The sequence below is a fragment of the Microtus pennsylvanicus genome, chromosome 11 (assembly GCF_037038515.1).
Source record: "Microtus pennsylvanicus isolate mMicPen1 chromosome 11, mMicPen1.hap1, whole genome shotgun sequence".
In the NCBI taxonomy this organism is placed as follows: domain Eukaryota; kingdom Metazoa; phylum Chordata; class Mammalia; order Rodentia; family Cricetidae; genus Microtus; species Microtus pennsylvanicus.
The window spans coordinates 12,237,555-12,254,178 of NC_134589.1; the positions used below are offsets into that span (position 1 = coordinate 12,237,555).

General features: G+C 45.7%; 1 long non-coding RNA gene across 1 annotated transcript; it reads right to left on the bottom strand.

The window, feature by feature from the left end:
- Positions 1-655: 655 nt before the first annotated feature.
- On the bottom strand, positions 656-4,955 carry LOC142831767 (uncharacterized). The gene is made up of 3 exons (XR_012907071.1): positions 4,931-4,955; positions 4,778-4,846; positions 656-711 (listed from the first exon to the last, which is right to left on the bottom strand). It is a non-coding gene; the product is annotated as an uncharacterized LOC142831767 (long non-coding RNA).
- Positions 4,956-16,624: the final 11,669 nt, after the last annotated feature.

The window sequence follows — 16,624 nt, forward strand, 5'->3', positions numbered from 1 at the left end:
GCCACCACGTGATTTCTGAGACTCCTGGATCCTCCGCAAGAGCAGTGGCTGCTCTCAACCACTGAGCTACCTCTCCAGCCCTTGTTCAGGTTTTCCGAGCCTCTGCGTCATCTGTGAAATGAGACTGATAATGCCTACCTGGAATTACACAGCAGGGGATGTCAGAGTAGACAGAGCACATAATACAGAATTAATAAGGCGCTTTTAAAAAACAACATTGATTTATTCGTTGGCAGTTGTGGGGGTGGGGTGGGTGTGTCACACACACATGTGGAGGGCAGAGGCCAGCCTCCACCATAAGGGTCCCAGGAATCAAACTCAAGTTGGCACACTTGGCACTAAGCGTCTTTACCAACTGACGCATCTCAGCAACCCAAAAGCATCCATTTATCACTGTTGGTTTTCTTTGCTTGTGGATGTTTCTGTGTGAACACAGCACATTACTGGCATTTGGTTCATTTTTTTCTCTCGCTTACTAAGCATCTTGGCCACCTTTAGCCATCCTGAGGAATGCAAACATACTTTAGTATTAAGCAGTATACTGAAGAGAAAAATAACCAATCATTTCAAAAGCAAACAAGGATTCCTCTCTGCTGACGTCTGTCGTTTGTTCTCAGTGTATTTTCAAGGCTCTCTGGGGTTACCCAAACGGTTTCTTGAGCAAAGGAAGCCAAGGGGCTGTTTGCCTCTGTCTCTCTGATGCTCGCACACCTGTTGAATGCAGAGACAGAGGTGAGAACCCAGCTGGTGTCTATAAAGCCACGCTTTATAGATATGCAAGAGTCAGCGGGGAAAAGCATTTGCTGTGGTGCCTGATAACTTGAGTTTCATCCTGGAGCCCGCATGGAATGGAAAGGAAGAAATACTGCAGACCAAACTGTCCTCTGACTTCTCAGGGCACTCATGTGCACATGCATGCGTGCACACACCATAAAAAAAATCAACGTAATTTTAAAATTGTACAGATAAACAAAACTGTTAAACGATGCCTCTCTTTTCTCTACTTTGGAAACAGAAACAACTACGCTATTAATAGGAACACACAATGCATTTGCTGCTATTTTAGTGAGTTGATAAATATAGTTTAGACCTTGTCAGTTTTACAGTCTGTTTGACTGAACAGTGAGGGATATCACACAAACACGAGCTCTCTGTCTGGGATTCTCGGTAATATATCAGAGTAAACAAAGGTCTGAAAAAGTTTGGGAGGCACTGATATAGTTAAGTGACATTTGGTAATTAGGCTAGTTAAATTTAGACATAATAATTGTTTAAGAGAGACAAAAAAGGGGAAGTGAAACGGCTCAGAGGGGAAAGGCACCTGCCACAAAACCTGATGTGCTGAGTTCTGAGTTTGAGCGTTGGGATCCCCAGAGTGGACGGACAGAATTGACCCCCGAAAGCTGTCCTCTGACTTCCGTACACATGCTACAGCACATGTGAGCATGTATTTGCACACAAACAGGGCATGCTCACGCACACACACTAAATAAGTAAATAAATAAATAAACAAATGGAGAGGGAGGTCTCTTAGTTATTGTTCTATTGCTGTGAAGAGACACCATGACCAAGGCAAGTCTTATAAAGCAAAGTATTTAACGAGGGACTTCCTTGATCACCGTGGTGGGAAGCAGATGGCCATGGCAATGAAGCAGTAGCTGAGAGCTTTGCATCCTGATCTGCAGGTAGCAGTCAGAGAGAGAGAGAGACAGAGACAGAGACAGAGACAGAGACATAGAGGCTGGGCATGGTGTGATGGTGTGGGACTTTTTTTTTAGATTTATTTATTAATTTATTATGTATACATATGCTTGCATGCCAGAAGAGGGCACCAGATCTCATTACAGATGGTTGTGAGCCACCATGTGGTTGCTGGGAATTGAACTCAGGACCTCTGGAAGAGCAGTCAGGGCTCTTAACCTCTGAGCCATCTCTCCAGCCCGGTGTGGGACTTTTGAAACCTCAAAGCCCACCTCCAGTGACACACTTCTTCCAATAAGGCCACACCCACTCCAACAAGGCCCCACCTCAGAATTCTTCCCAAACAGTTCCACTAACTGGGCACCAAGCATTTAAACATATGAGCCTATAAGGGCCATTCTCATTCAAATGACCACAGAAGAGATGCTTGGAGTTTGGGGAGATGGCTCAGTGGTTAAAACCAGTGAGGACAAGAATTTGAATCCCCAAAACTCATATAGGTGTTGGATAGATACAATAGCCTACCTGTAATTCCAGTGTTTGGAAGGATGGAGCAGGGAATCTTGGGGCAAGCTGGCAAGCTAGATTAGCTTTATTGGCCAGATCTAGGTTCATTTGAAAGACCCTGGCTCAGCGAATAAGATAGAGGACGACAAGGAAGAATCCTGGTGATGCCAACCTTGGGCTTCCAGATACACAGACATACATACACATGCATCTGCGTCCACTCACACACATGTGTGCTCACACACAAGGATATACATGCATGCATACACACAAATACCACACACACATTCACACACAAGGATATACATGCATGCATACACACAAATACCACACACACATACACACACATGTGTGCTCACACACAAGGATATACATGCATGCATACACACAAATACCACATACACACATACACACACATGTGTGCTCACACACAAGGATATACATGCATGCATACACACAAATACCACACACACATACACACACATGTGTGCTCACACACAAGGATATACATGCATGCATACACACAAATACCACACACACACATACACACACATGTGTGCTCACACACAAGGATATACATGCATGCATACACACAAATACCACATACACACACACATTTTTTGAGAATAAAAGGCCATTATAACGTAAACTAAGGGTATTTTTAAACATTTACTGTGTGTGTGTGTGTGTGCGTGCGTGCGTGCGTGCGTGTGTGTGTGTGCGTGTGTGTGTGTGCGTGCGTGTGTGTGTGTGTGTGTGTGTGTGTGTGTGTGTGTGTGTGTGTGTGTGGTGTCATGACACAATGTGTGGAGGTCAGAGGACTTGTATCAGTCAGTTCCTTCTTTCATCACGTGGGTCCTGGGGATGCTTACCTGGGCAGTATTTCCATCCACTAAGCCATCTCACTGACCCCAAAACTAAGTTTTTTAAGACATTTAAACATTGATTCTATTGTAAGTTGATCAGCCAGTGGGGGGTTCACAAGCACACTACTATGAAGTCAGACATTGCTCTAGGAAGAGGGAGAACACACAGGAGACCTAACCTGGGCGAATTTGCCTTTTGGATGGAGGAGACAGTAATCATATGAATGAATATACAAGACATTTCAGGTCGTAGTCAGTTCTGAAGTAAATGCACAGACGTAATGTGACAACAGTTACTAGGGATGGAAAGAAACGGGCTATCTAGTCACACAAAACTTGTGTATTTCTCTTCAAAGAAACCCAATAATCTGCACCTTATGCGTGAATGGGGAGGACAGAAGGAAAGAACACCCTACCAACAAAACAGTCAGTGACGGCTCTCTTTTCCAAATGACAGCTCTCCCAGCTGGATTCCTGTAAGGCCCTGGGAGCCAGTGATCTGGCAGGAATGCCAGCAGACGTGTGTGTGTGTGTGTGTGTGTGTGTGTGTGTGTGTGTGTGTGTGTGTGTGTGTGTGGTGTCATGACACAATGTGTGGAGGTCAGAGGACTTGTATCAGTCAGTTCCTTCTTTCATCACGTGGGTCCTGGGGATGCTTACCTGGGCAGTATTTCCATCCACTAAGCCATCTCACTGACCCCAAAACTAAGTTTTTTAAGACATTTAAACATTGATTCTATTGTAAGTTGATCAGCCAGTGGGGGGTTCACAAGCACACTACTATGAAGTCAGACATTGCTCTAGGAAGAGGGAGAACACACAGGAGACCTAACCTGGGCGAATTTGCCTTTTGGATGGAGGAGACAGTAATCATATGAATGAATATACAAGACATTTCAGGTCGTAGTCAGTTCTGAAGTAAATGCACAGACGTAATGTGACAACAGTTACTAGGGATGGAAAGAAACGGGCTATCTAGTCACACAAAACTTGTGTATTTCTCTTCAAAGAAACCCAATAATCTGCACCTTATGCGTGAATGGGGAGGACAGAAGGAAAGAACACCCTACCAACAAAACAGTCAGTGACGGCTCTCTTTTCCAAATGACAGCTCTCCCAGCTGGATTCCTGTAAGGCCCTGGGAGCCAGTGATCTGGCAGGAATGCCAGCAGACGTGTGTGTGTGTGTGTGTGTGTGTGTGTGTGTGTGTGTGTGTGTGTGTGTGTGGAGTCAGGCACAGAGAGCATTCCAGAGAGGGGGTCACACAGGGTTATTTGCAGGTGGAGGCTGCATCTCTACCTGGAGAAGTGAGGTACAAAGAGCTGGAGCCTGGAAAGGCGCCACCTTAAAAGATTTTTGAGACATGTTTGTCTACTTGATGGCTTCCTGAAAGTGCTTGAACGGTTTCTGGGGCTAATATACATAAATGTATAATTATTTAATTATTAAATATATATCTATAAGCCTACCAAAAAGCAACCCTGACCTCAGGGAAACAACAAAAAGTCTTTTCTGTACCAGCTGTAGCTATGCCACAAGGAGAGTGCTCTCATTTTTAATGAGTACCAGTAACATTGTATCCCTTTTGCGTGGACACATTTGATAAGGAAACATTATAGGTACTGACGTTACCCAGGCTCTGGGTTACAGCCAGGGAGTATCTGCCAGTTCACGTTTCCATTTATAACAGGATCCTCACTCACCAGTAACGTGTGATTTAGACCAGTGCAGGCAGCTCGACTCCCAAGCCAGCCTCCCTCCTGATAGTGTTTCTATAATTAAAGGGACACTCTAATCAAATCAGGACATTTCTTTCCAGTTCATTGCCAGCCTACACGTTTTCCATTGCATCTCACCTTCTCCTCCAGTTTCAAGCCCTACATCTCGGATCGCAATGACAACCCGGTCTCCTGGTCCTAAACATTGATCTGTCCTAAGCCCCAGAATCAGATACCAGCTGTCTCCCGGCCTTGGCTGCCGATGTCACTCCAGTTCTGCGGAAAGAGAAGAAAGGTTCCGGCGTGCAGAAGTGTTGTTCTTTCCGTGTCAGATATGTGACTGACCCCGTGCTCCGCCCCCGGCTGAGCCTAAGCGTGGATGGCATCATGTCCTTGATGATCTGAAGATCTGGCTGCCCACTGAAGCATTTTAGCAGGAGAACAAAGGCTAAAAATGGAAGGAACAGAGCCTGAGGAAGCAGCTCAACTGACAAACATGAGGACCTCGTTCAGATGCCCAATACGCATGTACTAAAAAACAGTTTTAAAATGAGCACTTCAGGGCTCGATTTATTATTGTATAATAAATAATAATTATATTATTACAAAATAATATAATAAACTCATGTCTGGAAAGGCAGAGAAAGGAGGATCTAGGCACTGACTGGCCAGCCAGTCTAGCCAAATCAGTGAGCACCAGGTACAATGAGAAACCTTGCCTAGGAAAATATGGTAGTGGGGATGGAGAGGTGGCTCAGTGGTTGAAAACATGTACTGCTCTTGAAGAGGACCTGAGCTGGAACCCTAGCACCCATGTTGAGCACTCACAACTTCCTGTAACTCTAGCTCTAGGAGATCTGATGCCCTCTTCTGGACTCCAGGCACCTGAACTTGTCTACACAAACCCACATCACACACACATAATTTTAATTTTAAATAACTGAGGTTAATCTTTTGAAAAAATAAGGTGTAGAAGTAATTGAGGAAGGCCGGGCGGTGGTGGCACATGCCTTTAATCCCAGCACTCGGGAGGCAGAGGCAGGCGGATCTCTGTGAGTTCGAGACCAGCCTGGTCTACAGAGCTAGTTCCAGGACAGGCTCCAAAGCCACAGAGAAACCCTGTCTCGAAAAAAAAAAAAAAAGAAAGAAGTGATTGAGGAAGACATCTGATGTTAGCTTCTGGCCTCCACACGCACGCACACACACACGCATGAACACACACACACACATGCAAGCATGCATCTATGCACATGTGCACACACATGCACAATGGAAAGATTGGATCATCAGGCGGTGGTGGCGCATGGCTTTAATCCCAGCACTCGGGAGGCAGAGGCAGGCAGATCTCTGTGAGTTCGAGGCCAGCCTGGTCTACAAGAGCTAGTTCCAGGATAGGCTCCAAAGGTACAGAGAAACCCTGTCTCAGAAAACCAAACACACACACAAACACATATGGTTGTTTAATGTAAAGAACTTTTTAAAATCTAGAATAGGTAAACCATAAGTCAAAGCAGAAATCCTCCGCTTTGGGGGGCTGGGGCGGAAGGCTGGGAACTGAGGCTTGATGATTATGGGCCTTCTTCCTTTTCTCAAACATTTGATAATTACTTTTGTACATGATAAGGCGGGGGTGTGCATGTGCCGTGCATCCATGTGGAGGTCAAAGGACAATTTGCAGGAGCTGGTTCCCTCCTTCCACTGTGTGGGTCTCAGAAATGAAACTCGGGTGAGTCCTCAGGCTTGGGGGCAAGTGCTCACCACCTGCTGAGCCACCTCACTAGCCCCGGATTTTCTTCTGAGGGATATGATTTTTTGTTTGCTTCTCCATGTGGGACTTGAACCCAGGGCCTGTGCATGTTAGGCAAGCGCTCTACCAGTGAACTACAACTTTCCCAGCTCTTTTGAGGAATGTGTTTAGGAACTGGAGTGCACAAAACGCCAGAAGGCTCTTCATGTAAACAGATAACTTAATGCAAACTTCACCTCGGTTTAAAAACAAATCATTCGATGTGATTCCACTATGTTAACATAAGCTAGAAGAAAACATAGGCAATTGCTTCAATAAAAGCGAGACTATCCAGGAAAGAAATCTCTAGTGTTGTCACAGGGGACACCAGCAGGTGGCAGTAACGAGGCCCTGCCGCACAGTCTCTGCCTACTTCTGCGATTCCGGTGGAAGTCGCCTCAACAGACAGAGGCCCTGCACACATAAGCCATTTATTTGCAGGAACTTCCTTCCAATAACCACTGGGAAAGGCTATTAAGGGGAACGGCGCGACCTACGAATGGCAGGGGCAAGGGTCAGTGATAGTTGGATAACCCCACTGCCATGGAGAAGCCAGCGAGGACCCACTCTGTGCTGGCTCAGTCGAGCAGGTGTGTCCTAAGGATGAGCTCAGGTCTCCCACCCAGTCTGGTGCATCAAGTTCCCTCCTCGCTTTCTCTGCCATTCTTTCCTTCTGCAGCCAGAGCCGATCTGATCTCCCTCTGATCCAGGAATAGTCCTGGCTTCAGGGGTGGGGGGCGGGGCTTTGATTAGTTCTTGGCCAGAGTCAAGAGATAAGAGAAAAATGCAAGCTGGTAAGGGACAAGACAGGCATGGAGCTACTCATAAAAACACCCCATACTTTAAAATCTTAAAATGTCTGCCAATATAGTCTTCACTCTTTTTGTTCCTAATATAATTTTCTAGCTGGCACACAAAACTTTTTAAGTGGGAAGTAGCATTGCAACTAAGTCACAAGGTTTTTATAGCAAGGAGGAATTATTTCATCCAGTTTTTCTTACGCATTGGTGTGTGGGATACCGGGCTTGGCTGACTTTATTAAATTACATCTATAAAACACATCCCCCCCCCCGCCGCCGCCCCGCAAAAGGACCCCAGGGCATCTTGGGGCATCACAGTAAGAGACTGTGGAAAGGGTGCTCATTGCCAGGTTCATGTTAAATGATTCCAGCTGCGAAGGGTGGAGAGAACTGGAATCAGGTCAGGACAGAATGCGGCCAGAAGCAGGTGGTTTAAAAGTTGGAGTCTCAGAATCAGGAAGGGGGAGAAACTTGGGTCTGGGAGGGGCATTGATACAAAGGAGTGATTCAAGAGACGTCACTGCACAGCTGCAGCTCAGCCTTGGGTTAAATGCCGCCCTGGCCAGCTGCGTGCACTCTTGCTGGCCTTGCAGGGGACTGTCAAGGTCACTACCGTCAGTTTGCCAGAGGTTTTCACTTCTCAGATGTCATGTGAAGTTGAACAGTTTTCCTTGGGGGGAGGGGGTAAAACAAAACGAAGAAACAAACAAAACGAAACAATCTGTCTTTTAATAAGCCTGGGAAGTGCTTTTAAACAATGTTAAATAATAGGGCAGGAGAGACGGCTAGGTAGGTAAAGGGACATGCCGCCAAGGCTGGCAACAGACTTCAATCCTGGGACTCCCATGGGGGGAAGGAGAGAACTGTCTCTTTCAAGTTGTTGTCTGGCCTCCACATGTGTGCCGTGGTGCGAATGCACACCACACACACACCTATAATAATATAATAGACCAAAAACAATGTTAAATGGTTTATGTAATACAGGACTCTCTGAAGCTTTCAAAGGGCTGAAGTGAATTGTGACTTTCCCTAGATTCCTTCCGTTTCTTTTAAACACAGTTAGCACAAAACGAAAGGGCTGGGTGTAGCTCAGGTGGTAGAGTGCTTGCTCGGCACGCACAAAGTCCTGGGTTCGAGCCCCAGTATCTCATATACCAGCATTCAGCGAATGCGCACCTGTGGTCCCAACACTGGGGAGGTGGTAAGCTGGACCATCAGAAGTCAAGGACATCCTAAGCTACATAGCAAGTTCAAGGCCAGTCTGAAACCCTGTCTCAAAGATTAAAACGTAACAAACAATAAAACAAGTGAAAACATCAGAGGTTTCTCATCCCCCACCAAACCCTCATCATCACCCGAGAGCTACCCAATCTCTTTTCTTACCTTTACACCCCTCCCCTCCCCACCCCAGACACCAAGTCCTTTTTCTCTCCTGTGAGCACTTTGACCCCAGATGCCTCCCATAACTGCATTTGCTGCATCCTCTTCCCCATCAGGATCAAATGGAACTTTCCAGCCAAGCCTCCTCACTCCCTTCTACCCGAGCCTGTTCCTAACAATCCCCAACACCCTTCCCCTGCTTTGTCTCCTTAGTGCTGACCAGCATCTAAGACAGCACCTATTCTATTACCCTGTTCATTGTCTGTCTGATCACGCAGGCAGGGAGATTTTTATTTTATTTTCTGCAGTGCTTTATCCCTAGGACCTGGAACAATGGCTAGTGTATAAAGAACACTTAATAAAAGCCGGCTGCATGACTGACTGCGCAGACATCTTCCAAACTTCTCGTCCTAGGAGAAGTGATCCTGTTTCCCACCGACCAATGGGAAAGAGATTTTAGAAGAGCAAGAAGGAGTCTTGAGATCTCTTTTTGCGGGACTTTGGGATCAGTCATGGGTTCTTATTCAATCTGGTCTCACTCACCAGGACCACTCCATCAACCTGAAACTAAATGTGTCGTATCGCTAGATGGCGCTGTTCGCCAAGAATCCCAGGATTCCCAGTCGCCTCCTCCACCCAACCAGTGACGTCGCGGAACGGCAACCTGAGAGGAAAACCTTCTCAAGAATAAGACGAGCCCTGGTTTCTTTTGTTTTGTTGTTGTATTTTTGTTGAGACGGTGCTTCATTTAGTCTAGACTAACCTTGAACTGTGTAGCCGAGGATCACCTGAAACCCGTCATCCTCCTGCCTCCACATCCTGAGTACTGAGATTATAGTATATGCTGCCATTAGGTTTAACGGTGCTGGGGATTAGAGCCAGGAAGTCATGCATCTCAGTTAGGCACTCTACCAACTGAGACATATCCCCAACTCCCAAATCTAATTTCTTTAATACCACTCAAGAGCTATCCCAGGCTCACCCAGAAGCCCAGGTTAACCTACGGCCTAGGAAAAAAAATGATGTTTTAAAATCTCTCTCTGCTAGTGCCCTTAGCAACTGTAAAACTTCAATCCCTTTTAGAAAGCTGTGTCTCAGGCTGGAAAGATGGCCCAGTGCTTAAGAGCAGAGGACCCAGGTTCAACTACACAGCAGTTCACAACTGCCAGTAACTCTATTTTTTTTATTATTTATTTATTTATTTATTGGTTTTTCGAGACAGGGTTTCTCTGTGGCTTTGGAGCCTGTCCTGGAACTAGCTCTGTAGACCAGGCTGGTCTCGAACTCACAGAGATCCGCCTGCCTCTGCCTCCCGAGTGCTGGGATTAAAGGCGTGCGCCACCACCGCCCGGCCTGCCAGTAACTCTAGTTCCAGAGGTTCTGACACCCTCACACCAATGCATATATAATAAAGTTAAATAAATTATAAGAAAAGAAGGAAGGGAGGAAGGGAGGAAGGAAGGAAGGAAGGAAGGAAGGAAGGAAGGAAGGAAGGAAGAAAGGAAGCAAACAAGCAAGCCACATCTCTTTGAAGTTTCCTACTTGGCTTGGCTTATGGAATCCTGACATTTCCTCTCCATCTCTTGCCTCCTGTCCCAGAGTAGATGAAGCACATGTTAAGTAGGATACTAATCGTATCTCTAACCTTAAGCCCAAATGCTGGGGTTGCAGGTGTGCACCATTGTGCCCAGTTTTGTGATGTTCTGGGGTCTGAAGTCAGGGGTTCAGCTAGACCAGCCCCCTACCAAGTGAGCTACATCCCCAGCCTCTTTTTGTTCCTATCTTTCTTTGTGACAGTTTCACATAGCTGACCTCAAACGTTCTGTGTCGTGGGCCTTGTGCTTTTGATCCACTTGCCTCCACCTCCCAGTGCTGGAATTACAGGCACACAGCACCATACCTGGTTCTACTGTGTGCATGTGTGCACACAATATGTGCGCATGCCTGTGTGTGTGCGTGTGTATGAAGACCAGAGGTCAACCTCAGCTGTCATTCCTCAGGTTATTCAGACAGGGTCTCTCCCTGGCCTGGAATTTGCTAAACTGGTTAAGGGATCCAGCTGTCTCTGTGCACCCAGTGCGGAGGTGTGCTCCCACCATCACACCAGGCTTTTTGATGTAAGTTCTGAGGCTCAAGCTCTTAGGCTTGTAAGACAAGTTTACCATCTGAGCTATCTCGCCAACCCTGCTCCATACTCTTTAAGAAGAAATATTCAAGTCGAAGAATGTCAGAGTACATGCTGGCATTTCTTCCTGTCCCTTCATTTTAAGAAATACAACATTTGGGGCTGGAGAGAGGGCTCAGAGGTTAAGAACCCTGACTGCTCTTCCAGAGGTCCTGAGTTCAATTCCTAGCAACCACATGGTGGCGCACAGCCATTTATAATGAGATCTGGTGCCCTCTTCTGGCCTGCAGGCAGACATGGAAGGAATGTTGTATACATAATAAATAAATAAATAAATAAATAAATAAATCTCTTTTAAAAAAAAGGAAATACAGGGACTGGAGAGATGGCTTCGTGGTTGAGAGCACTGGCTGTTCTTCCAGAGGTCCTGAGTTCAATTCCCAGCAACCATTTACAGCCATCTGTAATGAGATCTGGTGCCCTCTTCTGGTCTGTAGGAATATATGCAGAGAGAACCCTGTATACATAATAAATAAATAAGTCTTTAAAAAAATGGGGGGTGGGGGCTGAAGAGATGGTTCAGCGGTTAAGAGCATTGCCTGCTCTTCCAAAGGTCCTGAGTTCAATTCCCAGCAACCATATGATGACTCACAACCATCTGTAATGAGGTCGGGTGCCCTCTTCTGGCCTGTAGGCATACACACAGACAGAACATTGTATACATAATAAATAAATAAATAAAAAGAAAAGAAATACAACATTTATATGAGCTGGTTGGTAGTGAGTCCGTGGGCTTGTGCCTCACACACACACACACACAGAGAGGTCAGAAGACGAGCTGCTGAAGTCTGTTCTCTCCTTCCACTCGGTGGGTCTTGGGGATCAAAAGTGCCTTTACCCTCAGAACCACCTCATGGACTCCTTGTCCTTTCACAGTTTACAGACAAACCCAGAGATGGGGGGGCAGCAAGACAGAAGGCAGTAAAAGGCACTTGTCATGCAAACCTCGTGATTTATGTTCTAGCCCCAGAAGCCACGTGAAGATGGAAGGAGAAAAACAATTTCACAGAGTTATCATCTGACCGCCACGTGGTGCTGGGGCATCCATATGCCCTCCCAACACACACACACACCCCAAATAGAATTTATAAATAAAAAGATAAGAAAAATAAACCCAGGAGGAATGGTTCATGGTTCATTTGATGTATGTTCATCCATGCCTACCGTACTACCTCACACAGAGACCTATAATGAAAAACCAAAAGAGCCCAGCTGTGCTTTTTGCTCAACCATTCCAAATGCTTCCTGTTTGCAATTCACAATAAATTATCTGCTTTCCCAGAAGTCGCTGGGCAGCCAGCCCCTCCCTCCTGCTCAGGAAGGTCAGGCTGACTCCTTCAACTCTCTCACCTTGGAGACACCCAACCCGACCTTCTTCCTCCTCTCACCTGGTCTCCACGGTCTGAACCCCTTCCATCTTTGCCTCTCTGCCCGAGTCTCCCCGAGACTGGCCCACTGGGGTTCAAGTTTCTCAGGCTACCTTCTGTTTATTAGAACACAGCAAGAGGGGGGAAAAGGGAAATTTCCCGTGACTCGGTTTTATAAAAATAGAATGGATTTTATAGAAAGAAGACAGGAGAACCATTTGTTCACCTAGTAGTTACTCTAATTATAGACAGCTGTTTGGCACAGCCAGCCATATTGAGCGGCAGGAGGGTTGCGTCAGACAGGATGTCTGTCTCATTTCCAACTTCCCTGCTAATGCCCCACGCAGACCCTAATCAGCATCTTAAAATTAAAGCCTGCTCGTTATCCAGATAGGAAGTGTTCCCATTCGGCAAGCTGAGCTCTGCAATCTTGTATTACCAATGACATTTAATTCCCAGAAGCCAGCTTTATTCTCAGGAAACTTGCTGCTTCCCTGGATACAGTGAATCTATTGCTTCTGAGTTGACATAGAGGAGTTTCGCCTGGAAGAAGAGAATGGGGAACTCTTAGTTCCAGTAAAGTCTTTTTGCATTATTTGATAGCGAACTTTTTGCAAGAATGTGGATTAGAAGCTGGGTGTGGTAGTCCCAGCAATTAAGTGGAGACAAGGGGGTCACGAGTTCCAAATCAGTCTTAGCTGCATCAGGAGTTCAAGGCCAGGTTAGGACCCTGGGAATCCGCGTCTGAGAAAAAACCATAAAGTATTCTAGTTCTGTTACTATTTGCTGTGATAAATACCATGACCAAAAGCAACTTGGGAAAGTAAAGTTGTTTTGGCTTACACTTCCAGGTCACAGTCCACGACTGGAGGGAGCCAAGGTAGGAGCCTGAAGCAGAAACCATGGAAGAACACAGCATACTGTCTTGTTTCCACGCTCACAAGCAACTACCACTCTTACATATGGTGGGTTCACCTCTGTAGGGATGGTACCACCCATGGTGGGCCAGGTCCCCTCCATCAGTCAGACATATAGGCCAAACTGAGGAGGTAATGTTTCGGTTGAGGTTCCCTGTTCCCAGGTGTGTCAAGTTGACAACCAAGATTAGCTATCAGAAAAAGAAAAAAGAGAGAGAGGCCGGGCGGTGGTGGTGCACACCTTCAATCCCAGCACTTGGGAGGCAGAGGCAGGCGGATCTCTGTGAGTTCGAGACCAGCCTGGTCTACAAGAACTAGTTCCAGGACAGGCTCCAAAACCACAGAGAAACCCTGTCTCGAAAAAAAAACAAAAAAAGAAAAGAAAAAGAAAAAAGAGAAAGAGAGAAAGAAAAGAAGGGGAAGAGAGAGGGAGGGAAAAAGAAGGAAGGAAGGAGAAACAGGAAGGAAGAAAGAAAGAAGGAAAGAAAAAAGAAAGAGAGAAATAGAAAGAAGAAAGAAAAGAGGGGAGAAGGGGGAGGATTAGAATGTAACAATTTCCAAATTCAAATCAAGAGTGACCCATGGAACAGAGAACTTGAATTTAAATAAGGAAATCCGGTCTGATAGTCAATACAGTCAGCACCTGTGAATTTATTTATAGCCATTGCCTTGGCTTTTTATATGAAAGGACTTCTTGAATTATGTTTTCGGGTGGAGTCACTCAAGCAGGCTGCTTACTCACTAAGTGGCCCTCCACAAACCACATCCAGACAGATGACGTCCCGAGTGTAGCCAACACGGTGCTTTGGAAAATAAGAATTAGTGAGTTGTCAAGTCGAGGACTTGGGTGTCTCCTTCACAAACCACCTAAAAGGGCCACTTATTTAATGCTCCAGGTACCAGCCAATCCGGTTCTACTTCTAGTCGTCCATTTCCATCTGCTGGTCAGTATTCCTGTCTGAATATTCCTGCATCCATTTCAACTGAGTCCTCACAGGACCTGAGACTTTCTCTTGAGCCTCTAGTTTGTTGTGACGCCAGCTGTTTCCGCCTCCTCTTTCTCCACAGCCATCTGGGAGTCTGTTTCCAAATCCTGACTTGTTTCTTCACGCTCCTCTGCCTTTCTTATGTAAAATAGAAGGGTTTTTATTGAAACTAAACTTAGATGTCTATTAATACACACCCATATGAAACTAGTTTATATACGGCTAGGGGAGAATGAAGTCAGAGGTGGCGGCCTCGAGACAGCATTGCTATGAGTGGTGATGACTAGGGACCAGGGACACAGGAGGCAACAGGAGAAGTGGGCTGTTCACAGAAGGCTGCATCTGTCTGTAGGCCTGCACCTTAGATAATTCCAGGGACTATCCAACTCTAGGCATACCTCAAGATTGAAACTTACCTGCCCAGAGGTCTGGTTTCTAAACGCAATGCACGAGGCTTCCTTCCAAAGGGGAATTTAGCTCTGGCTTTCCCCCGTGACTCTGCACTTCTGCTTTACCATGGTCTCCATGCTGTGCTCTTTATTCCCTCAAACCCCTCCCCATCAACGAGGAAGACAGTGACCCCGAACATGGGCTATGGGGAGGTGAGGTGTGGGAAATACGGTATCGTAAACCCGTTTTGCTTAAAATTAAGATATAATTTAACTGATTGCTAATTTTCTACTAGGGAGGTGGATTAGCAGATAGAGCCTAGAAACCTGAGCTTTAGCTCCTGAACCCACGTAAAGGTGGAAGAAGAGAACCAGACCTACAAAGTTGTCCTCTGTCCGCATGTGCACTGGAGCACAATAGTCCCCCACATAACACACATACACACAGGAATAAATAGAAATAAAATGAATATGTTTAAAATAATTTTATGTTGAATATTAAAACAATATATATACACATAATTATATATTATATATATTTAGCTGTAGTAACGGAGGAAGAGGCCCAGCTCCACAGTATAGCATGCCTCCTGGGGATTATAATCTTTTAGAGACTGCCACTCATGCAAACCAGATTGTTGGTCACAGTGCAGAAAAGTTTCAGGATGAGCCTGTATGAAGCAGAATCAGGGTTTATTAACAGATTTTTTTTTTTGAGACAGGGTTTCTCTGTAGCTTTGGAGCCTATCTTAGAACTTGCTCTTGTAGACCAGGCTGGCCTCGAACTCACAGAGATCTGCCTGCCTCGGCCTCCCAAGTGCTGGGATTAAAGATGTGTGCCACCACCGCCCTGCTAGTAAAAGACTTTTTAAGATTTGCTTTGTTTTTATTTATGAGAATATGTGTGGTATGTGGTGTGTGTGTGTGTGTGTGTGTGTGTGTGTGTGTGTGTGTGTGTGTTAAGGCTTCCCACAAAATCCAGAAGAGGGCATCATTATCTCTTGGCTGTTGAAGGAGCTGCGGTGGGCTGCGTTCCCACCCAGCTCCACACAGCTAGCTTTACCCGAAATAATTACAGAGAAACTGTATTCCTTTAAACACCGCTTGGCCCATTATATCTAGCCTTTTCTTGGCTAACTCTCACACCTGGACTAGCCCATTTCTAATAATCTATGTAGCCCAAGAGCTGGCTTACCAGGAATGATCTTAACCTGCATCTGCCTGGAGTGGGAGAATCATGGCGACTCCTGACTCAGCTTCTTTCTCCCAGCCTTCTGTTCTGTTTACTCCACCTGCCTATGTTTTAACCTATGAGGGCCAGCCAAGCAGTTTCTTTATTGCTTAACCAATGAAATCAACAGATTGATATATGACACTCCCACATCACTTCCCCTTTTTCTGTTTAAACAAAAAAGGAAGGCTTTAACTTTAACACTTGGCACTAAGTTACAGGCAGTTGTGAGCAAGCTGATGTGGGTGCTGGAACTAAATTCTGGTCCTCTGGAAGGGCAGTGGGTGCCATCCCTCCAGCCTCACTTAAAAAATTTTAATTGAAAATATTTCCTCCTTTTTAAAATTTAGTTTTGGATTTTTGAGACAGGGTTTCTCTGTGTTCTTGACCATCCTGGGACTCATTTTGTAGACCAGGCTGGCCTGGAACTCACTTTGTAGACCAAGCTGGCCTGGAACTCCCTCACTCTGGAATGTAGGAATGAAAGGTATGAGCCACTACTGTCCAGTGAAAATTGGAAATATTTCTATGTAAAAGAAATACTGTCTTTTTGTTGACAGCCTTCACAGCAAATGTCATTGATTGTGCTGGAATCTTTGCTTCTCAGCTCCACAGTGAGGTACCTTGCTTCTCTCCCATGACCCCCCTAATTTTCCTGTCTTTCCATCCTTGTTTATTGAGTTTAGTAGAATGTGTTAGAATTAACCTACCTGCTTTTCATTTGTTTTCATGGGGGTTGATTATGAGGGGTACACACACATAGCACAGAGCACACGTGGAGGTCACAGGAT